The sequence below is a fragment of the Capra hircus genome, unplaced genomic scaffold (assembly GCF_001704415.2).
Source record: "Capra hircus breed San Clemente unplaced genomic scaffold, ASM170441v1, whole genome shotgun sequence".
Lineage (NCBI taxonomy): Eukaryota > Metazoa > Chordata > Mammalia > Artiodactyla > Bovidae > Capra > Capra hircus.
The window spans coordinates 587,015-609,987 of NW_017189851.1; the positions used below are offsets into that span (position 1 = coordinate 587,015).

The 22,973-nt window shown below is 65.7% G+C and overlaps 1 long non-coding RNA gene across 3 annotated transcripts; it reads left to right on the forward strand.

The window, feature by feature from the left end:
* Positions 1-504: 504 nt before the first annotated feature.
* On the forward strand, positions 505-18,275 carry TANGO2. Of its 3 annotated transcripts, XR_001917682.1 has the most exons (10): positions 505-544; positions 7,600-7,690; positions 10,502-10,590; positions 13,592-13,711; positions 14,059-14,173; positions 14,651-14,721; positions 16,592-16,745; positions 17,038-17,142; positions 17,457-17,621; positions 17,860-18,275. It is a non-coding gene; the product is annotated as a transport and golgi organization 2 homolog (long non-coding RNA). The 3 variants fall into 3 exon arrangements; XR_001917680.1 differs by having other exon boundaries at positions 17,457-18,275; XR_001917681.1 differs by lacking the exon at positions 505-544 and adding an exon at positions 608-791 and having other exon boundaries at positions 17,457-18,275.
* The last annotated feature ends 4,698 nt before the right edge of the window (positions 18,276-22,973 follow it).

The window sequence follows — 22,973 nt, forward strand, 5'->3', positions numbered from 1 at the left end:
TTTTGCTCAGTTGCGATGGTGTGGAGATCAGGCCGGCAGCCCTGCATCCTGAGGTCGGCCCTGCCAAACAGCTTCGAGGCGGGTTAACGGCTGTGGTGACCGGTCCGACGTCTGTCCTGACCGTAGCAGGGATGTCCGCGGTCAGAGCTGCAATAGGGAAAGATGGCCAGTCCAGAGGCACGGACTGGGGAGGCGGGGAGGCAGCCCCCAGGTGCGCACCCTGCGGACCCTCCTGCAGGGCCCCGTGCAGCGCTGGCCAGGGACGTGTCCACGAGGGTAGGGCTGGGGGCCGGCACCTTCCTGCCCGCGGGGGTCACGAGGCGCCTCCGGGCGCTTAGCGCAGCCCCGGGGGCGGGGCGCGGGGAGTTGCAGCCCGGAGCGACGGCGTGGACAGCCACTGGTGCCCGGGCTCGCTCCTTGCCGCCCCGCCCCCTGGCCTGGCTGCCCAATGGCGAGCGCGCGGACGGCAGGGGGCGGGGCCTGGGCGGTGGCGGCTGCGGCGCGCGGGCGCGGCACCCGGAAGTCGGCGGCCGCGGCGGAGGCGGTGAGTGCGAGCCGGGATGCGGGCGGCGGGCGGCGCTCCCAGCGGGGCGCGGGGCTCGGGACTCGGACTCAGCAGTGGCCACCGCGCCCGTCCCGATTTCCCCTTCTCGAAGCGGTGATTGCCCGTCCAGCGCCTGGTCTGGTCGGAGACCGAGCGGACCCCGGCCGAGGGAGCGTCCCTCGCGTTCCTGAAACCACGTTTCCAGTGTCCCCGCCTGGACGGGGCGCGGGCCTCGCAGGCCCGGCGGGTGTGTCTGCCAGGGTGGGTGGGCTACGCGGCTGTGGGCCGGGGAGCCCTGGGTCACGCTGCTCCCTCCCTGCGCCCCGCTGCAGGGGATAGCTGATGCCTGTCCGGAGAGGCAGCCGGGGCCAGGTCATAAGCGCGCCTAGACACGGCTTTCCTGGGCTGGCTCGGTCGTCAGGACCTCCTCACGGGAGTTCAGGGCAAGGAGCTGGGCAGGGCTGCACCCTGGGTAAGGCCCTGTAGCCACTGGTTTTGAAGACACTCCTGCCCCAGCAGCTGCCCCGCACGCCTCTGGGCCACAGATCTGCCGTGGGCCTTCTGCCCTTGGACAGCTCCTGAGGCCCAGCCGGCCTCTGCTGGGGCAGTCACGTGGTCAGCCAGGCCTGCCCTGCTGTCCTGCTGCGGGCCTGTCCACCCGTGTGTTGCTGTTTAGGTCTCGGTGGACAAGGGGTGGAGCTGTGAGGGGTGCCTACAGCCGGGAGCTTGTGGGAACTGCTTTCTGCTGCTTGCTCCTTGTGCTCTGGGCAGCCTTTCAGGGCAAGTGTCTGAGGCCAGATGGCAGCATTCACAGTGAAGAAAACTCAGGCTGAGGGCCAGTGGTGTCCCCAAGGTCACTCAGAGCCAGGCTGGCCTGTCCTCCTGAGCCCCTCTCCCAGAAGCCTTCCTGCTTTGGGTGGCCTGTCCGGTGGGGTGGGGTGAGAGGGTGGGCATTGGCAGGTGGACACAGCAGAGCCTCTGCTCCTGCTCCCTGGGGCCCAGGGCTCCTGGTGGGCAGAGCGTGCTGTCCTGGCGCCCCCGCCTGCTGGGACCCCTGACCGCTGGCTGCAGAGGCGCGCGTGCCGTGGTGCTGCGGCCTCGTGTCGCTGGTGTGTCGGCAGGATGCAGGCCCCTCGGACCAGGCCTCCAGCCGTCTGCTCTGGCCCACTGCCCTGTCCCTGAGCTGTCAGGACGGCCTTGTGCGTCCTTTGTGTGTGTGTTCCTGGGCGGTCACTTAGGTTGTGTTTCACCGTAGTACAGTCACGTGTGGCATCCCGGGAACTTAGTCCTGTGTTGGCTGCGGCTCTAGAAGGCCCCTCCTGGCCGCTTGGTGCCCTGCGTGCTGCTTCTGAGGGTGTCTGTCTGTGGCCCCGGGCAGGGAGGCCACTGCAAGTGGGGCCACACTCGTCACTGACACCCCGGGTGTGTGAGGACAGTTGGTTGGTGTGGACCTTGGGGTTTGGTGATGGGCTCTGAGAACAAGGTCGTCCCTGGGCCACTGACTTCCCTTTTCCGGGTATCGGTGCAGCTGTGTTCCCTCCTTCTTGACTTTCTTTCTGGGTTGCAGAGTGATGGATACACGCTTCACAGTGAAGAGGCCCAGGCCCCACCACCTGCTGTGTCTGCCGGGTCCTCAAGACCATGCGCAGAGGAAGTCCTTGCTTCCACACTCCTTTCAGGGGCTGGTGGGAGTGCCCCCTTCCTCCCCTGTTGACCCCTCGAGCCGCAGGGCGAGCCCCTGGCTTGTGGGGAAGCCTGTTCCTGGGGGGGATGGGGACCAGAGTGCAGAGCGTGCAGCGTGTGCCGTGACTCCCCGTGTCCCTTGTTGGTGTTGCTCTTTTGAACCCTGAAGGGACAATGGCACTCGCTGTGAGGCTGCATGAATGCCCCTCAAACGGTTCTAAGATCTCAGGAAACATTGTCGTCCTAGAAAACGCGTCGTCCTGCAATGCTACTTATCAGCCAGAGCCGCAGAGCTGGGTTGCGGAGTCCTGGGTGGGGAGGGGCGCGGTGGGCGGGGGCGGGGTGGGCAGCCGGCTGGTCTGAGTGATTAGTTTGGGCTGGCAGGGCTCGTGGCCCTGTGTGTTTATGTCCTGTGCTGGCAGCCGCCGCGGAGTCACGCGCCACTTGTCACTTGCGAGCAGCTCCTGCCTGGAGCTCCGAGCTCCGCCCCGCGTGGTGGGCGGGACGCCGGGCGCCTCGGCTCCAGGCCAGATGGGCTGGCTGGCTGGCCTTGACCGCCTTCCGCCAAGAGTGTGCGGTGCCAAACAGAAGGAGTGGACCTGCCGACCCCAGGGCTCGGTCACCCCTGCCCAGAGCCCCGCGGAGCAGCTGGAGGAGGCTGACTGCCAGGCCCTGGGTCCCTCCCCCGCACATCCCCCCACCAACCCCGCCGCTTGCAGACCTGAGTCCCCCACTCCTGGCTCCTCTGGCCAGTGCGCCCCCTTGTGTCCGGGTGTGCCTCCTTGTCCAGGTGTTTCCCCTTGTCCGAGTGCGCCCCCTTGTGTCCAGGTGTGCCCCTTTGTGCCCCCGTTTTGTCCGGGTGTGCCCCCTTGTGCCCCCCTTGTGTCCGGGTGTGCCCCCTTGTCCAGGTGTTTCCCCTTGTCCGAGTGTGCCCCCTTGTGTCTGGGTGTACCTCTTGTCTGGGTGTGCCCCCTTGTGCCCCCCCTTGTGTCCGGGTGTGTCCCCCGTGTCCAGGTGTTTCCCCGTGTCCGGGTGTGCCCCCTTATTCGGGTGTTCCCCCTTGACCCAGAGCCTCTTTGCCTCTTCAGCTGAGAGTGCAGGCCCCCACCCCAGCCATCGGCCACCTGAGCACATAGGTCCTTGTGCCAAACTCTTGGCTGCTGGCTGCTCCGAGCTGGGGCTGGATCTGGCCTCCCTGGTCTGCTGAGAACCCCTCTTCTTGCCTGCCCCCGGAACAGCTCAGAGCCTGTGGGGAAGAGAGTGGGGTCTGTCGTGGTCTTCTTGTGCACAGCTTTCCGGGAGGGTGCTCCGGCTCCCCCGGGAAGGGCGCCCGTTCCAAGCGGCCAGCACGCGGATGGCGCAGAGCGAGCCCCGCGGCCACTGCCCAGATCAGGGTGTGGACCCGCCCCAGCACGAGACTGGGAACACCTGTGGGTCCCCGGACAGTCAGGCTGGCCTCCGGCTCTGGCAGCAGACTTTCTCGCCTGTGTGACTTCACGAACACGGGCGCCTGTGTGCCCGATCCATCAGTGCCGGGGGCTTCTGTGGAACGCTGAGCAGGAGACCCCTGCTCGAGACAGCTCAGCGTGTGCTGAAGCTTGGGGCCCAAAGGGTTGCATGGTGGGCGTCCGGGGAGGCCCGGTGGTACATATGGGATGCCTTCCCTTGGGGAGTGCGGGGGTCCCTGGCTCACGCCTCCACCCAGGCAGACACGTCCAAGAATGGAGCCCAAAGGCAGCCGTACGTGGAGCTCAGGAGAAAGGGGTGTTGCTCTGGGACGAGGGGGCACGTCCCGTGCAGCTTGGATGGAGAGACATGCTCTGGAAGGACAGGCAGGTTCGCATGGGGGCAGCTCGGGCAGCGGGCAGGGCCCCGCCCCGGCCACCGCGCCGGGGGACAGCAGCCAGCAGATGCACGGAGTACCTCCTGCCACGGGGGACGCGGACTGACGGCCAGCGGGCAGGAAGACGGGGTGGCGGGGTCCTGTGTGCGTGATGGCCCCGGTGTGCACCCGTACTTTGTCAAGAAAGGTCTGGAAGCACACAACCAACCGGAAACTCCTGGGTGACCTGGGGAGGCCTCCCCATCCTCCCCCGGGTGTTCAGCCATCTCTCAGTCTCCAAGCTGTGGTCCTGGGCGGCCTCCTCTCTTCAGCCCAGGCTGCCGTCTGGGGGCTTCCTTCCCCAGGGACCGCTCTGGGGCCTGGCTGCACCCCCAGTGGGATGCACGTGGCCTCAGCAATGACGCCGCTGAGCACTTGATGTGGGAGGAGCCTGCCCAGGAACACACTGCTGCTGTCCTTGCCCCGCCTGCAGCCTTGGGGCCCTTGCTGCTCCAGGCCCACGTGTCCCCAAGCCCAGAGAGCTGAGTTCTGTGGCGGCCGCCCCATCAGCGGGGACCCTGCCCCTCGGCCTGGGTCCCCCCAGCCACCCTGCTTGCCACGGGCCAAGCCCCCTCGCCCACAGAGGGTGGGCAGCTGGTGTCCGACTGCGGCTGGCACCCCTGTCAGGGGGCTGTCGGCACCGCGGCCCCCCCTGCCCGCCGGGCTGGGCGGCTTCCTCCAGCGCCTGGTGCCCCCAGCTTCGCCCACCTCCATGCGTCCACTCCAGCCTGGGACCTTCCTGCCCATCCGGCCCTCGGGGCTGTGCAAGGACTGCAGAGTTCCGACTTCTCAGACTGCCCTGGGCCTGTGGGCACCCTGGGCCGCAGGTGGAGCTGGGCCGGGCGGGGTGGGGCCCCCCCCCACCCGAGAGGGCCAGGAACAGCATCCCCCAGTGCCCCCGGGCCCGGCGCCCTTCGGGATGACCTTATCCTGACTCTGGCCTTGGTGTCGCTTGGCGAGGAGGAGCCCCGGCTCACCTGGAGCATCAGGACCTTGAGCCCTCAGCTCGCTGCCCAGCCCGACCTCACAAGTCTCAGGAAGCAAGCGGAGGGGAGCGCCTGGGTGCCCCGCCGCGGGACTGTGGGGGGACGCCGGTGCAGCGTTCAGGGCTTGCCCTGGGCCGTCAGGGAGGACTCAGACCCCGATCGGGTGTGGAGCCCCTCGCTGGGCCTGGGCGGGGCAGGCTGGGAGGAGGCCCTGGAGGAGGGCGCGGGGGCGGGGAGATGCGGGGCGGGGAGGGGCCGGGGCAGCAGGCCTGCTGACTGGGGGGTGAGGGGCGGGGCGGGGAGGGGGCGGGGCGGGGCGGGGGCGGGGCGGGGCGGGGCGGGGCGGGGCGGGGCGGGGCGGCGCAGCAGGCCTGCTGAGTGGGGGGTGAGGGGCTGGAGAGAAAGGCAGTTCCTGATGGTCCCCTCCCCAGGGGCTGGCTTTCCTCTGGCCCTTCCTTCCCGATGACTGCGTCTGCACTGAGGCCGCAGCCCTGGGCCCGCGCCCACACCTGCCCGGAGACCCGCTGCGGCCTTCCTGGGACCGGGAGCCCTGCTCACCGCCACATCCTGGGGGCTGGTCTACCCGCGCCCCGGGCGGCTCGGACGTGGGGGCCCTGTAGCAGAGGGGCTCTGCGTCCGGCCCGAGCTCAGCAGTGGCTGGTGGGCCCCTGGGCCCTGGCACACAGCCTGGGCTGGGCGTGGCGGGCAAGGGCAGGCCAGGGGTTGCACATTCGGCGTGGCGTGTTCCTGGCAAGGCGGCCCTTGGTCCTGGAGGGGCTCCTCCCGCAGCCCGCGGCCAGCCTGGCCGCCGCAGATGGCCCTGGCTGACCCTCCTGGGGCGTCCGTGTGTCTAGGGGTGAGAAGCCCCTGGGGGGGTGGGGGTCTGTGTCTTGGGTGCTGCACGCTGGTCACGGGGCAGGTGGGATGCCGGGGTCCTGAGGCACCCAGCGGCTGCCCGTCACCCTGCCCTGCCTCATGGGTGATCCTGCTGACTGTCCCATGTTCTGTGTCTGACCTGCCCTTGCTGCGGGTCTCACTGTGCCTTAGTTCCCCGACCAGGGATCAAGCCCGCGCCCCTGTGTTGGGCGTGCAGGGAGGCCCCTGAGGCTGCTGCTTCTGGAGGGTCTTTCCGGCGCTGGGAGGCCCCTGGTGTCCTCTCTGCACAAATCCTCCTGAGCCCCTTTCCTGCGCTCAGACGGGAGGGGTCGTGGGGCGCGGGGAACCCTGCCGCTTGTTGCCCGCGTTGCTCCATTTCGTTATAGGGGTCTTTCCGCTATGCTGCTCTCTGTCCTGGAAATCATTCCAGAGACTCTCGGAAGTCTGGGACAAAGACGGAAACTTCAGTGTGCCCAGTGCCCAGGGGCACTGCCAGTGCAGATGCCCCTCCGACCCAGTCCCTGGGCACCCCAGGTGGCCCTGGCTCTGCACATGGAGCTCCTTAGAGACCACCTCCCACTTTTGTGCACCTTCCCTGCCCAGCCCCCGTGTGGCCCTGCAGACACACTGGGTCCCTGTTCCCACAAACCCCTCAGGCCGCCAGAGCCCAGGTTGCACCATGGGCGGCCTCTGGGGCGGGAATGGGCACTGTTCCCTGCTCTCTTTTCTGGGTTTCTCTGTTCTCTCAGATGTCAGCTAAATCCTGCATGATCTTGTCAGCTCTTGGCTTTGAGGATTTTCCATGTATTTTCAAGCGCTTTGAGTCACTTTTACCAAGGAGGTTGGTCCCAATGGTCTGCCCACAGAATGGGGATTGCCAGGCGCTCCCAGGATGATGGGCACCAGTGCCCCTGATGGGCGCAGACCCGGCCTGTCCACACGAATCCCAGGCCTCTTTGTGTGGGCGCTGTGTGTGGTGCGGTGCACACGGCACTGGTCACCACGGCCCCGCCTCCCCTGCACGGCCACGGCGCCTTACTGAGGGCAGAGGTTGGTGGGCTGGGCCGTCAACGCACCTGTGCCTGGACAAGCACGAGGCTGAGTCCTGGAGGTCCTGCCGGGCCTGTAGGCACCGCCGGGGGGAGTTCCGGGTGCACCCAGAGCCTGGTGATCACCCCGGCCAGACCCGGGAGCAGAGTGCGGGGAGGGGGCGCAGAAGGCCGCAAGCCGGGTGGCTGCCTCATGGCTCTGCACCGCGGTCGTGGCCGTGATGCTGTCCGTGGGCTCCAGCCTCCCTCGGCATCTCCGTGCGGGGCGGCCAGGGCTCCCTCATTGCTTGCCTGCTTTGTAGGCGGGCCGGTGTGCTGGGAACGTCCTCCTGTGAGTCCTGAGATGGGAGACGCTGTGTTTCAGGCCCCAGACCAGGCAGTGATCGCTGGCCACCAGGGCCAGCGAGGTCACCGGCCTCGGGGGTGTGTCTGACCCCTGCGCCAGAGCACGCTTACGAGGACGGCAAGCACTGCAGCGTGCGCCGCGCAGACCCCTGTCCGGGGAGGGCGAGGGGCTGTGCCGGTGCGGGGGGCGGGCCTGCCGCCGCCGCTCACTCGGCCCCTCTCCTCCTCCTGCAGAGCCTGTGGCCCCAGAACCAAGCCCCTCGGGACCCATGTGCATCATCTTCTTCAAGTTCGACCCTCGCCCTGCTTCCAAAAATGCGTACAGGTAACCCCCTGGGCTGCACCCGCTGTCCCACTCGGCCTCGGGAGCCCGCGTGGGCGCCGTGTTGGGGGTGGGGCACAGGCCCAGGTCCCCCGACAGCAGCTGCTCAGGTGGGCCCCGCATGGGGTTCCTCTGGGGGCGGGGACCCCGAGTCGATGTGCAGAGGTCCTCAGACTCAGATGCTGGAGATGGCTGCGTGGGCAGGACAGAGGGTGGAGTGGGCGTGCGCACAGCCCGGTGCTCCCAGCTGGGGCCCGGTGGCAGCAGGACGGAGTGGCCGCATGGGAGGCTGGCTTGGGGCTGGAGCCCTGGGTGAGCAAGCGGCCTGCATGTTGAGGGCCGCCTGTGCAGGCGTCGGGGGATCTGGGGGACCCACCGGAGCAGGCAGGAGACTGAGGCCAGGAAAGGGCTGCCGGCTCTGGGGGGCACCCCTCCATCCTCCAGGTCCGTGGTGGAGACCCCCCCAGCACTGATACACACGGAGAGGGAGGCTGGGTTGTGACCCCCAACCAGACGAGTCACTGGTGCAGTTGCTGTGAAGTTGCTATTGTCCCAGGACCTGGGTCATTTCAGCTGTTTCTCGGATGCCTGACATGTGGCTGAGGTCACTCGCTCCAGGCCAGGGAGTGAGCGGTGCCCAGCGTCACCTTCCTGCAGGGGAGTGGGCCGCAGGGCCTGGCTGAGGGCTGGGAGCTGGCCGTTGACAGCCCCCAGCAGAGCGAGCTGGGAGTCGGGGTCCAGCCGGTGGACAGAGCCCCAGGGCTGTGATTATAGCAGGGAGCTCTAGTGTGGGATGGTTAGCCACTGTGGGGCCAGGGTGCCCAGGGGCAGAGCCCGCCCTCCACCCTGGGCTGAGCCCCAACCCGGGCTGGCACACTGGGTGGCCAGAGCTCTCTGGGCACTTGCTGGAAGTCTGCCCGCTTGCACTGGCCACCATCTGGGCCATGCCCCGAGCCAGGGAGCGAAAACCGCTCCCCAGCAGCATCCCTCCGGTGCCCTCTGCTGACAAAACTGGGCCCTCAGCCGCTGCGGAGCTCTGGGTAGGGTGGTGGTGGGCGCTGGTGCCGCACTGCCAAGCTCTCCTATGATCTGGGCCTGCCGCACGAGAGTGCGTGTCCTGTGGGCCATTGGGTGTGGGGGGAGGGAGACAGGTGCCTGGTGGGGGAGCTGAGGTGCACGCGGGGTCCTGGGGCGTGAGTGGCTCAGCTGAGTAGCTCCAGCTGAGGCTGCCTGGGCCCCTCGTCTGTGCCCTGCACTGCACCCCTGGTTGCCGCCCCGCAGCTCTGTTTCGGGGCACCCACCCCTCCTCACGCCACCTCCCATGGCCATCACCCCCGGCGTGACCCCTCAGGTGCCCTCGGGCTTGGCCTGCCTCCCAGGCTGTGCGCTCGGCCTCGGGCGCTGGTGTTGGGCCCTCCTGGGGCCGTCCTTGGCGCGCCCCGCCCGCCCCGCCCCCCCATGCGCTGCCTGGGCATGACCCCCGGGGAGGCCCCGGCCTCCGTACCCTGCCTGTTGCTGTCCAGCTCTCGGAACCTCCATATTTTGACAAATGATGGAAGCCTTGAATCAGGTGACCCCGAGTTCACAGGGGCTGTGTCCTGGGGGGCGGTCTGACCCCTGCTGCTCCTGGAGGGGCCCGTGGCCAGAGCTTGTGGGCGGCCTCCGGGAGGAGAGTGGCCCTGGCCCACGACGGGAGACCAGGCGGCCCGGTCCTATGGCTTCAGGGGGCTGACCCCTGCAGCAGCGGCATCGCCCCCGGGGCCCCGAGCTGAGCACCTGGCTGAGACGACGGGTGGGTGTCGGGCTGCACAAGCCAGCGTTCCCCACAAGCCAGTGTTCATGGCGTCAGGCGTCCGCGTGAATGGTATGCTTGGAGAGTTCTGAGGATCTGACCACCGAGTGCGGGCTGGACCCTGGCCCCACGCCAGCCCATGCCGTGCTGCTGGGAGGGCCCCTCATCAGAGACAGACACTGGTCTCTGGGAGCCTTCAGGGCGGCCTGCCCACTTGATCACCGCCTGTGTGTGTAGTTGCTCCTGCTGTCGGGTTTTGGGGTATTTGGGCCCTGCCAAGCCTCACTCAGGACTTTAGCCCCCTGATCAGGGGTCCCACCACACCCCCAGAGCAGAGGCGCAGAGTCGGCACCGCTGGGCGGCCGGGGAGGTCCCGCTGGAGCTCGGGGTAGGTCTGAATGTTTAGACCTATTGGGAGGTCGTGTCTGCGTAGACTTCTAGATCGAAAGCTGAGAAACTGGAGGCGGAGGAGCAGCTTGTCGTTTTTCAGTCATAAGTCACGTGGGACTCTCTTGCAGCTGCGTGGCGTGTCGGGGTTTCCCAGACTAGTACTGGAGCGGGTTGCCATGCCCCTCTCCAGGGGCTCTTCCCGCGCAGTTATTTTAAATGGCAAAACCATTTTGTACCTCAAAACCAGTGCTCTGAAGACATCACCGTGTTTTCTAGTTGCCAAATAAATACTTGTTTGATTCATAATGCTAAACAGGAAGGAAACACAGAGAAGTCCTCAGCTGCTCCCTCCCAGAGACGCCCCGAAGCGCAGGAGGGAGCAGCCCTGGGACACCCTCGGCGCTGCTGGGGCTTCGCGGGGCGTCCTCAGGGAAGGGGCCCACGGGCAGAGCAGGGGCCTGGTGAGCAGGGACCAGGGCTGGGCCGAGTCCGCTTTCTCCCTCGGGGGTGGGTGGGGGTGCATCCTGACTGCTGAGGCGCCGTCGTCTTGATAACGAGAGGAAAACCGCGGCCGGCGGCCCATGCGGGACGCTCCAGTGCCCCCGAGCCCCTTCTCCTTGCTCTCTCCTCAGGCTCATCCTGGCCGCCAACAGGGACGAGTTCTACCACCGGCCGGCCAGGGCCGCGGACTTCTGGGGGAGCAACAACGAGGTCCTCAGCGGTGAGTGTCCCTGCCCTCCGCGCGCCCAGGTGCCCTGGGGAAGCGCCGGAGGGTGGGGGCTGTACCCGGATCCACCCTCCGCTGGGGCTGGCCTTGCGCCTGGCGCATGTGGCTGTGTGTGCAGCTGTACGTGCTTATGGTGCCCTCGCGCACCGCTGGCCCCAGGCAGGGCTGCCGGAGTTTGGGGGCTGATGGGGGGCCTGTGGAGCAGATGGGCCCCTTGCGAGCAGCACCCGGCACTGCGCAGCGCCTGGCACTGCGGGCAGGCCCACCCAGAGGGCATGTGCGCGTGCGCGGGCCGGGGCCCTCAGACATCCACGAAGGCTTCCCGTGGGCAGAGTCGGGCCGAGGAGGCTGGGCGCAGGAAGAAGGAGCAGGCCCTGCGGGAGGCGGGGAGAGCACTGGGGGCGGAGTGGGGTGGGCTGGCCCCTGCGCCCTGAGCTCTGGGCATGGCGGTCCTGTGTGGGGTCTTTGCCCGGGCTCGCCTGGCTTCCCAGAGGCCTGGGCGCTGCTGGAGGGGGACTGAGGGGAGCCCGTGGGCGTGGCCAAGGACCGTCCTGGGCTCGCTGTTGCCATCGTCACCAGCTCTCTGCGACCCCGTGGACTCCTGCACGCCAGGCCTCCCTGTCCGTGACCAACTCCCAGAGCTTGCTCAGACTCATGTCCGTTGAATAGGTGATACCCTCCAGCTCTGTCATCCTCTGTCGTCCCGTGCTCCTGCCTTCAGTCTTTCCCAGCATCAGGGTCTTTCTAAATGAGTCAGCTCTTTGCGTCAGGTGGCCAAAGTATTTGAGTTTCAGCTTCAACATCAGTCCTTCCAGTGAATATTCAGGACTGATTTATTTTAGGATGGACTGGTTGGATCTCCTTGCAGTCCAATGAACTCTCAAGAGTCTTCTCCAACACCACAGTTCAAAAGCATCAATTCTGCGGTGCTCAGCCTTCTTTATGGTCCAACTCTCACATCCATGCATGGCTACTGGGAAAACCATAGCTTTGACAATACAGACTTGTGTTGGCAAAGTGACGTCTCTGCTTTTTAATATGCTGTCTAGGTTGGTCATGGGTTTTTTTGCATCTTACCCGAAGGCTTTGCCTATCGTGAGATTGCAAAAATACCTTCCTCTGTGTGGTCCTGGAAGCCTTCTGGTTTTGGTTAGGCTCAGGTCTGTGGTTTCTATAAAGTGCCAGCCTGCCAGGTCTTCATTTGATTGTGGTCGCTCGGTCGCTTGCAGAGAACCGTCACCCTTTTTGCTACAGTTCACTTACAGAGTTGGGTCAGTTTCTCCTGAGCACAGTGACTCCGTTCACATGTGCACGCATGTTCTTCTTCGTCATGTTTTCTGTCACGGTTTATCGCAAGACGTCGAGCATGGTGTTTTGTGCTGTGTGGTAGTGTCTTGTATATGCGCACTCTGTACACGAGTTTGCCTCTGCTGACCCCAAACTCCCTCTCCCTCCCCCTTGGCCGCCACAGGTCTGCGCTCTGTGTCTGTGAGTCTGCTTGTTTCGGAGACACGTCCGTTTGTGACACGTTTTATTCTTAGAGGGTTTGTTCGGCTCTGCTGGGTCTTAGTCGTGGCATCAGGAGGCTTTAGTTGCCGCATGCGGGTTCTAGCTCCCTGACCAGGGATCGAACCTGGTCCCTCTACACTGGGACCAGGAGTCTTGGGCACTGGGTCATATTTTAGCTTCCACATGTAAGCCATACCGTATGGTGTTTGTCTGTCTTTTGTGACTCAGTTCACGCGACGTGACCGTCTCCGCGTTCACCCACGTTGCTGCAAGGGGCACTGTTTTGTTCCCCTTGCGGCTGGAGAGTATTCTGCTGTATAAACGCATCGCCCCTTTGTCCATTCACCTGGGGACGAGCGTTTGCTTTGCTTTTGCATTGTGACTGCTGTGAATAGTGCTGAGGTGAACACTGGGGTGCGTGGATCTTTCCTTGTTGTTTGTCCAGATACGCACCCCAGGAGTGGGCTTGTGGGACCGTATGGAAGTTCTGTGTTAGTGTTCCGAAGAGCCTCCATGCTGGTCTTCGTAGTGGCTGCACCAGCGTGCACCCCCCCGCGGTGTTGGAAGGCTCCCTTTGTCCACGCCCTGGCGGGGCCCCTCTTGACCATGTGACCGTCCGAGCACCGAGCGGGGCTCTTCCTTCAGCCAGGTCTGCCTGACTTGCGTCCTCAGTAACGTCTTTCCTGTCACGTTTTCCTAAGTGTTTTGAAAATCATTTGCTGCTGTTGTAAATGATTAATTAAATTTTCATTTTCCAGTTCTTACTAGTATTTACGCATTAGTTATGGAAGGCTTTTCCTCTTTTCTGTAGATTCTCTTTGGATCTTCTTCACATACAGATATGGGTAGTTTTATTTCAGCCCTTTTTTCGGATCTTTCCCTGTTAGTTTTCCCACCGTTGTAATTTCCCTGGGGGAGGATGAGGCAGCCCACTCCAGTGTGCTTGCCTGGTAAGTTCCATGGACAGAAGAGCCTGGCAGGCTACAGTCCATGGGGTCGCAAAGAGTCGGACGTGACTGAGCGATGTCGCCTGTACTCTAGCAACTTATTATTGCTGTAAGAGTAACGTGTTAATGACGTAGTTGTTTTCACCCCAGTCTTCAAGCAAAGTGACCCCGCCGGCCTAGGAAGTCACTGCTGGTGGCTGTGGCCACCTCGCCAGCCCAGGGTGGGCCCGTGGTCGTGGAGGGCTGTAGCAGGAGGGCTCCTAGTGAAGCCTGGTCCTGCCCAGGGATGGCAGCCAGTGTCCCTGCACCTGACCGGGGCCCGGCGCGGTTTCCGCGGCAGAGCTGGTGCTGTGTGCGCCCCGGCCTGACGCCCACCCAGGTGCCGGCATGTGTGCGCGGGCCGGGGGTCCCAGGGACAGCAGGTGGTGTCCCGGATGGAGGTCCCCCCACAGATCAGTGGGCCTGCAGGCTGCCTCGTCCCATGGAGTTTGAGCCCCGGCCAGCCCCAGGGCTGCTGGTGACCCTGCTGTGTGTTGCAGGGCTGGACATGGAGGAAGGCAAGGAGGGCGGCACGTGGCTGGGCATCAGCACGCGGGGCAAGCTGGCCGCGCTCACCAACTACTTGCAGCCGCGGCTGAACCATGATGCCCGGGGCCGAGGTACAGGGCTGGGGGCTCGCGGACGCCTGCAGGGGGGGGAGGCGGGGCGAGGAGGGGGGCCCTGCAGCCCCCTGGCTGGTGACGCCGGGAGCCACCTTGGCCTGGCCACGGCCTGGCCCCCGACCACTGTGTGGTCACCCCGCATCCTGTGGACACACGCTGTCTGGACGTCCCCTTGTGCTGGACCTCCCCGTGGGGGCTCAGCAGGAGGATGTTCAGAGTCGGAAGTCTCCACGCTCACCTCCTAGGCTGCTGGTCGGTGAAGGGGGCGCAGGCCCGGGGGGCCGTCTTCTCCCGGGAGGGGCTCAGTCCTGCCACCCTTCCTGGGCGTGTGTCCCCTGCCACAGGTGAGCTCGTGGCCCAGTTCCTGACCTCGGACATGGACAGCTTGTCCTACCTGAAGAAGGTCTCGGCCGAGGGCCATCTGTACAATGGCTTCAACCTCGTCGCGGGCGACCTGAGGTGGGTCTTCAGGTGGGGACACCCCACCGCCTGCCGGGGCCGGCCAAGGACAGCGAGGCGACCCCAGGTCCTCTGAGGGCTCGGGAGCTGTCTGTTGGCCTGTCCGGAGCTGCCAAGGGGCCGTGATGCCAGCCAAGCCAGCCGTGGGCCCTGTGGGCGAGGGGCATTCCCTGCCCCGGGTGGAGTGGGCAGTGAGGGGCAGGGGTGGGGGCCTGTCCCCAGAGCGGGAGGAGCGCTTCACCCAGGGAGGCTGAGTCCCTGGAGCCCTGGGCGGCCGCCCTGGCCGTGAGGTTCGGGAGCCGGGCTGCTGGGCCCTGCAGGGGCCCTGGGGCCAGGCGGTTGGGTTGTGGGCGGGCCTGTGTCGACGCGCAGAGAGGTGTTGGGCCGGCTGAGCACAGGTAGCTCGTGACAGGGGCGCCTGTGCAGAAGGGTGCGGCCCCTGTGGCCCCAGCTGACCCTCTCTGCCTTTGGCTGCAGTGCAGAGAAGGGAGACGTCATTTGCTACTATGGAAACCGGGGGGAGCGGGAGCCTGTCGTCCTGGCGCCAGGTGAGGCCGCGCTGGCGGGTGGCGCAGGGTGGGCCGCTCCCCTGGGGGCCCCTTGCCGCTCTCCGGGCCTGGGGCTCCGCCAGTGTCTCTCTTGCGGCTGTTCGCAGCATTCGTTACCCTGTGGCCGGTGGCGGCTGTGGCCTCACCTGGCGCACAGGCGGGCTGCTTCTGCCCGTGCAGAGCCCCTGGCGCTCCCAGTTCTGTGACCTCTGTGGCAGTGCCGGGACCCCCACGCTGCCCTCAGCCAGGCCCGGAGAGGCTGCTTGTCTGTGAGTCGCTGCTGGGACAAAATTCTTGTCGCCTCTCCACTGCTGTGTCGCCCAGAGCCTACCCCCCTGATCCCTGTCTCTTTCTGTTTCTTGAAAAAATTGTATCTATCTATTTACTCATTTCTGGCTGTGCTGGGTCTCCCTTGCTGCTTGGGCTCGCCCTAGTTGTGGCGAGCGGGGCTGCTCCCTGCGGCGGCTTCCCTCGCGGAGCAGGGGCTCTAGGGCAGGCCCCGTGGTCGTGGCGCAGGGGCAGAGATGCTCCACAGCATGTGGGGTCTTCCCGGGTCAGGGGTCGAACCTGTCTCCTGCGCTGGCAGGTGGATTCTTCACCCCTGAGCCACCAGGGAAGCCCTCCGTGTTACTTTAAAAGAAAGAAAGGACTGCCCCATCGAGCCGTGGCCACGCGGCATCCAGCCCACCCGCTGGAGCATGTCTTCAGTCGTTTTCACTGTCTCCAGAGTGGTGCAGCCGTCACCAAACTCCAGCTCCAGAAGGGACACTCACCCCCCGGGGCTGGCAGTTACCCCCAGCCCTGGAGACCGCCGTCTGCTTTCTATCGCTGTGGGTTTGCCCACCCTGCACAACTTACGTAGACAGGCGCAGACAGTACCAGCCTTTTGTGTCTGGCCTTTCCCTTTGAGGAACGCTTTCAAGGCTCATCCTTCCGTGGTGTGTGGGTTCCGTTCCTCTTTGTGACTGACAGTGTTCCGTCCTGTGGGTTTTCTGCCTTGTGTATCCCTTGCCCGCGAAGGGCACTTGGTTGTCCCTGCTATTGGCTGCTGTGAATGTTGATTCCACGTTTTAGCGTGGGTACCTTCATCTCTGTTGTGTGGGTACTTCGAGTGGAGTTGGCAGATTGTAAAGTACCTGGACGTTTGATGAATTGCCAGGCTGTTTCCCAAAGCAGCTGCACCATCTTACACTGCCAGCAGCAACTTTACGAGTCTGGCCGGGGCTTGTCACTGGCCGACTTCTCATCGCAGCTGTCCCCGGCGTGATGTGGTCGCACTGTGGCCTTGGTTTGCGTTTCCCTGGTAGTTAATGATACTGAGCAACTTTTCACCTGCTTGTTGGTCATTCTTGGGTCTTATTCGGAGAAATGTCTACTCAAGTCCTCTCCCTGTTTTTCAGTTGGGTCATCTTTCTGTTACTGAGTTGCAAGAGTCATTGTATGTGTTCTGAATACAAGTCTCCCATCAGATACTTGATTTTTCTAATGTTTTCTTCCATTCTGTCTTCCTGCCTTCTTGTTGGTGTCTTCTGAGGTGCGTCATTTTAAATTTTGATGATGTCCTGTTTACGTGTTGGCACCTGGGGCTTCCCAGGGTCGGGCTCCCTGACCCCGGCTGACCCTGGCGGGCAGCCTCCTGGCCTGAGGCTGTGGGGTTCTCAGCCTGAACCTTCTCAGGTGTACCCCACCTCGGGTTCCCCCAACTTAGGGACAGACCTTACCCTGGTGTTGATTCCGATCACCCGAGCCCTCCCCACAGCCAGGCCTGAAAAGTTCCTGGAGACGGAGGCGTGCCGAGAAGGGGTGGGTGGGTGGAGGGTGGGTCTCAGTCCCCCACCCCCATGCTGGCAGAACGCCCGACCTCCTGCAGGGACCTACGGGCTGAGTAACGCGCTGCTGGAGACGCCCTGGAGAAAGCTGTGCTTCGGGAAGCAGCTCTTCCTGGAGGCTGTGGAGCGGGGCCGGGAGCTCCCCAGGGAGGCACTGGTGGCCCAGCTCCTAGACGTGCTCAGCAACGACGAGGCGTGAGTGCCCCCTGCACACACACCGAGGCTCTGCGAGCCGGCCGCTTCTGCCCGTGGGGCTTGTGTGGTCGGGCCCCGGGCAGCCCTGGGGTCCCTGGCACAGGGACAGGCTGGCAATCGCTGTCTCGTGGCCCCTACGGAGGAGCCCTGAGTCGCAGGTTGAGTGGGGGTTCCGGGCCCTGACCTGGGACGTGCAGGGAGCAGCTCGCGTGGTTCCCCCACCCAGTCTGGTGGACTCCTGGGCACTGCAGGGCTCCGAGCTGGTAGGAAGAACACCACCTCTGTCCTTCAGGCAGCTGCCAGACCCGGCCATCGAGGCCCAGGGCAGGGAGTACGTGCGGCCCATCCTCAGCAAGTACGCGGCCGTGTGCGTGCGCTGCCCGGACTACGGCACCAGGTAGGACAGGCAGGCACAGGTGCCGCCTCCGCCCCTGGGGGGCCCGCCTCCCCAGCCCCTCCCGCCGCCTCCCTGGCTGGGGGCCCTGGGTGTTCTGCCTCGTCAGCCCAGGGCCCACCTGCCGAGTGGTGGTGGGGTGGTCCTGCTGGGCAGAAACCTGGGGGGCCCCCAGCTCAGTGCCCACCCCCACCCCCAGGCCCAGAGGCACTGGGCCTGAGCGCCCCGAGACTGGAGCCAGGCCGGGGCCCAGCGAGGCCCCTCCCACCTCGGATCTGCACCTTTCGGGGCTGAACATACGCCCTGCACTCTTTCAGGACCAACACGGTCATCCTCGTGGATGCCGATGGGCACGTGACCTTCACGGAGCGCAGCATGCTGGGCTCGGACCCCACCCGCTGGGAGGCCGTTACCCATGAGTTCCGGCTGCAGAGCTAGCCCGCAGCCGCTGTGGCTGGGGCTCCCGGGAGGCCCTGCCACAGGTACTGCCCATGACCCAGCCAGCATCCCCCAGGGCAGAGCCCTCTGTGTGAGCCGTCTGCGCCCCTGGGTCCAGCTCGGGGTCCAGTCTTAGGCCCTGGAAATGACAGCTGCCTGCAGTCAGGGTGCCCGGCCTCCCCTGCCCGTGTGCAGAGCCCCATGTGATACACATCACGCAGGCGTGCACACACTGCGGGCCACAGGCATGTGCACACGTGCTCAGACGCACACGTGCTCCAGGCGTGCCGCCCGCAAGAGCCGGCCCCGCGGCGAGAGCCTCTCACCCTCCTGTGCTTTGTCCTGTGAGTCTCGCCGCGATCCAGACACAAGAGTGGACGTCCGCTTCGGAGCAGCCCCTCCTGTCCTGGCCGTGGCCCTCGCTGCCCCCAGCCCTGCTCCTGGAAGGGGACAGGGCGTCTGGAGGGATGGAAGCCTCTCCCTAGAGAGACGCAGCCTGGGGCCGTCCATGAGGGGCGCCCGTGCGCCCTGCGCTGCCCGGGGCTCCCGGGCTCCAGGCAGGCCCGTCTCAGGGAGGGCACACAGAGGCCCCTGCTGTCCTTCTCCTCCCGAGAAACTGCGTGGCGTAGGACTCTGTGTGTGAATGGGGGATGCTGACAATAAAACTGAGGCCGGTGCATTCCACGCCTTGACTGTGAGGCAGGGTGCCTGTGTGGGCTGGGGCGCTGCCCTTCTGGTCTGCAGACTCCAGTGCAGGTGGGCGCCCTGCACCCCGGGGGCCGTGGGGTCAGGCCTCCGGAGGCCCGCAGGTGCTTGGGGGGCTGTGCACCAGCCAAGGGGGCAGTGGCGTCTGTCCTCCGCGCAGCCCTGGGCCCTGGTTTTGGACAAGCACCCTGGCGCTCCTCTCCCCAGCTGGGGCTGGGCACCCGGAGTCCTGCGTCCAGCACGGGCACCCAGCTTCCCTCCACCTCGGCAGCCGACCCCTGACCTGGCTTCCTCAGCGTGCTGATGGCTTGGGTGGGCTGGGCACACCCTGGGCCCGCCCTGCCTCCCTGGCCCTCCTCTGTCCCCTCTTCACCCCTCACGGCCCAGCGGGAAGTGGCCCCATGTGAGGCAGCCTGTGCCGCTCCCTGCCCACCGCGTCCTGCGGAGCTGCCATCGGCCAAGCCCCCGGCTCTAGCACGGCCAGTGCCCTCTGCTTGCGTCACAGGCCCCCTGGCCAGCCATGCCGCCCTTGGGGGCGCCGCTGTGCTGGTGCAGGGCCATCCGGAGAGGCTTTCAGATGTCTGCTGCCCGCGCTCCCCGTGTGCCCTTTGCCCTGTGCTCCTGCTAGCCCGGGCCCGAGGAAGCAGCTCCAGACTTGGTTCTGTGGATCTGGGCTGCCTGGGTGCCCCCTGGGAGATGGCGCTGGGCTCTGGCCCCTCAGGTGACCTCGTAAGGTATTTCCAGAGATAATCAGAAGAGAATCGGTAGGAGCGGTGTCCTTATAAAAAGGGTCACATGGGCACAGGGACAGGCAGGCACGCAGACCGACGCCTGCGAAGGCTGGGGCCAGGCTGCTTCCTGCCAAGGAGCCCCAGAAGCAGGGAGGCGGGCTTGCTGTCCCCTGGAGCCCTCAGAGGGAGCAGGGCCTGTGACAGAAAACAACCTCAAGACGGCCAGCCTCGAACCAGAATAAGCCCCTCATTGGCATACTTTGTCTTGGCAGCCAAGCAAAATAAAAAATTGTGACCTTGTTTTACACACCAGGAAACAGGCCTGGGGAGATGCAGGGACATCCCTGCAGCCCGCAGGCCAGGAGGGGGCAGGTGAGGCCAGGTGGCCCGCGGGGTCCAGCCATGCTGGGCTCCCTGGCTTGCCCCAGCGCTCACTGCTGCTTCTGCCCCAGGGCCTTTGCTCTGCCTGAAGGGCTCCCCTCCCCCACCCTGCCAGTCTTTGCTCAAGTCCTGACTGTCACCCTGTCTGAGGCAGTCTCCCCGTCTCGGTCTCCGCCGCACAACAGAAAGCCCTTGTCTTGACAGGCAGGCTGTGCACTGAGTGTGGCTCCGATCGGAACAAGAGCGTGAAGACCTTTCATCTGTCCCACCCCTGTGTCCTGATGCCCCAGCCAGGTAGATAGGAGAGCCAAGGATGGCCATGCTGGCCCTTTGCACGCCCTCTCGACTCAGGCCAGTGTCTGGAAGTGAGGTCTCTGTTGTTTGGAGGGTTCAGGACCCGGGTTAGCTGTCTCCTGGAAGGGCCTTTGACATGCCCAGAAGAGGCCTCTGTGCTTGTTGCCAGATGCATCTGAGCCCTGAGTCCCTGCTGGGGTCTCTCGTGCCCCTTCCCCGATGAGCTGCTTGTCCTCCAGCCCCAGGATGGCCGAGCGGAGGTGTGCAGGCACAGACACGTCTGTGAGCACACAGCCAGCTAGGGACCTCGGAGACCTCAGGTCTAGTCCTGTTGGGCCTGGGCGCCTGGCTCCTGTCTGCAGAGACACCCCCCCCCCCACCCGCACCGGGTCTTTTGATCTCCTGTGCTGGCAGAGACCCCCTCAAGTGAGCCAGGCTGAGGTGGAAACCCAGAAGCCCAGAGGGAAAGGTTTCCTCCCCCAGCCTGTGCTGGAGTTCCAGCTTCCAGGCATTGATCTCTGTGACTCCGATGCTGGAGCCAGCTGAGGACAGCGGGGCAGCCCCGTGGTGAGGTCCTTGTCTGTCAGCTGCCTGGTGCCAGGCCAAGTGGGAAGGTGGCTGCAGTGTGCACGGCTGAGGTCTCAGGCTTGACTGGGTAGGTGGGGTCCCTACCTCACGAGGCAATGAAGTGTGGTGAGGCGGCTAGATGGAGGGTGGTGGGCTGGGGGTTCCCATGGGCTCTGAGTGCACTGGGCAAGGGCAGTAGCTGGCTGAATCCAAGAGCCAGACCCTCACAGGGCTCAGTGCCCGCTGTGGGGTGCCTGGTGCCAACCCCGTGGCACAGCCTGGCAAGCAGAGGGCAGGCAGGGAGGGAAGGCATAGGTGGGCCTCCCACTTAGTGACCTGCAGCACCCCTCCCCTGGCTCTTTTTAGGAAATGATTTCAACTTGCTACAAACTTGAAAAATGGAACAAAGAATCCAGTATCCTTCACCAAGATCAAATCTCAACACCTTACCTAACCACAGTAAACATTTACAACCATGAAATTAGCATTGATACAATATTGTTAACTAATCTGCTGACCTTTGTCCCACTAAAAACCCTTGCCTGACCCCCTCATCACACTTGGTTGTGGCTCCTCCAGCCCTAGAGGGCTCCCCAGTCGCTCTCCGACTTGAATGATCTTGACATGTTTTTAAAAGTACTGGCCATTTTGGGGGTAGAAGGACCCTCCTGTGGGTTTGCCGGGTCTTTGTGATTACACACGGGTTTTGCCTTTGCGGCTTTAGTATGTCCTTCTCGGGAGGCCCTCCGTATGTCCCTTTACTGGCGTTTTTCCCTCCTTTTTTTTTTTTTTAAATCGAGGCATCTTGAAGACACAAAGCAACACGTCTTTATCCGCTCTGATGGTGGACGTGCGCACCTTTGCTGGGGCGCCTGGCGGAGCGGTCTTCCCAATTGTCTCCTGCAAAGTCACCGCCTTGGCCTTGCAGCCAGGGAGTGTTGGGGGGTGGGGGGGCTCTGTAACACCGTCAAACCGACGGGCCCCGCCCGGCCCTCGCTCCGCGCCGCCGGCTTTGGTTTGCAGCCGTCTCCGTGCCGGGGGAGCTCCCGCCTCGGCAGGGGCAGTCCTGGCTCCGCGCAGGACCAGCGAGCCGAGAAGGGCCGGACAGCAGCGCCCTCCTGTCTTTGGCCCCCTTATCCTTACGCTCACCGCTTTCACACGGAAAGCGTGGAGGTCGGCGTGCCTGCGGCCGCGCCCAGACCCGAGGCGCGCCCAGGGCTCCCGCGCCCCGCTCCCGGCGTCCCCCGCGCGCCCCCGCTCCCGGCGTCCCCCGCGCGCCCTCGCTCCCGGCGTCCCCCGGGCTCCCCCCGTTCCCGGCGCCCTCCGCGCGCCGAGCCCCGCCCCGGCGGCGACCGTTAGCGCGGCGGCGGCCTCAGCGCCCGGTCGCGCCCGCGCAGCCGCGCCGTTCATTGGGCCGCGCTCCGCGGCCGCGAGCGCCGCGCGCCGCCGATTGGCGGCCTCCGCAGCCCGCCCGGCGGCTCCCCCAATGCGGGCAGGCCGCGCGCAGGATTGGCTGCGCGCGCCAAGGCCCGCCCTCCGCTCGCCGCGCGCGGCAGGCGGGTCCCGCCGAGCGAAGAGCGCCCGCGCGGCCCCTCTGGAGGGCGGCGGTGGCGGCGGCGGCGGCCGGGCCGCGGGGCTCTGCGCTGCGGGCGGGCCGCGGGCGCCGGAGGTAGGTGCGGGGCGCGAGGGGCGCCCCGCGGCCGGGCGGGTGGGCGGCGCTGTGGCCTGCGTGCGGCGCGCCCTTCCGCTCCCGGGCCGAGGCCGCGGGGCCGGCGGGCGGCGGGGCGGGCGGCGGGGCGGGCCCGGCCACGCCGAGTCCGCGTCCGCCTTTGTGAGGCGCCGAGGGCGCGGGCGCGGGGCCCGCCGCGGTCTGGGCCGGGGCCGGGGGCCGCCGCGCCGCTCGCTTTCCGCGCGGGCCGGCCCCGGGGTGTGAGGAGGCCCCCCTCGTGCGGTGGGCCCAGAGCCGTAAAGGGCTTTCGGGCGGGCAAGGTCCCGACCGCGGCGGTGCCGGCCCGGGACCCTGCCGGGCGCGAGAGCCTGGGAAACGTGAGAAGCCTCCCGTCTTTTCCACCACACGCTCGCGGACCCAGGGTCACGTAGACGATCGGGATGTGGTTTGTCGTAACAATGACCCGGGGGTAGAAGCAAGTGGAAGGGGACCACCTGTTGACAGTGGCCCCCCGCCAGGTGCCCTCCGATGGACCCGGGTTGCTCGGGGCAGGAGCTTGACTGGCTTGCCTGCTGCATGTGCCGCGGTTCCCCGGCGCCCAGCCGTCCTGCCTAGGGCCGGGGACTGCCAGGCCCCGAATGCTAGGCGGGTGTCCTGTGTCCTGGCCGCAGACTGGACTCCAGTCCTGGGTGGCGGGTAGAGTGGGCCAGAAACCCTGCCGCAGGTGGGCACCCACCAGAGCGGGGCAATGGCCAGTCAGCAGTGGCGCCTGTGAATGTGGGATGCGAGGCGGACGGAAGATGACAAAAGGACGGGGTGAGGTCATTCTGCCGCTGGGTTGGGCGGGAGGCTGCAGCCACAGCACTGGACCGTTGGAGACAGCGCCTCCACGCCAGCCCAGCAAGTGGACCCAAGCGAAGGGTGCTGTCGGAGTGTCTTGGTTTTACGCTGTGCCAGGACCCTGGGCTGCCTGCTGCAAGTCCGCTGCTGGCTCACCGTCCACTTGGCGAGCCGGGTCTGCATCCGTGTGTGCCGTCAGCTGGAGCAGT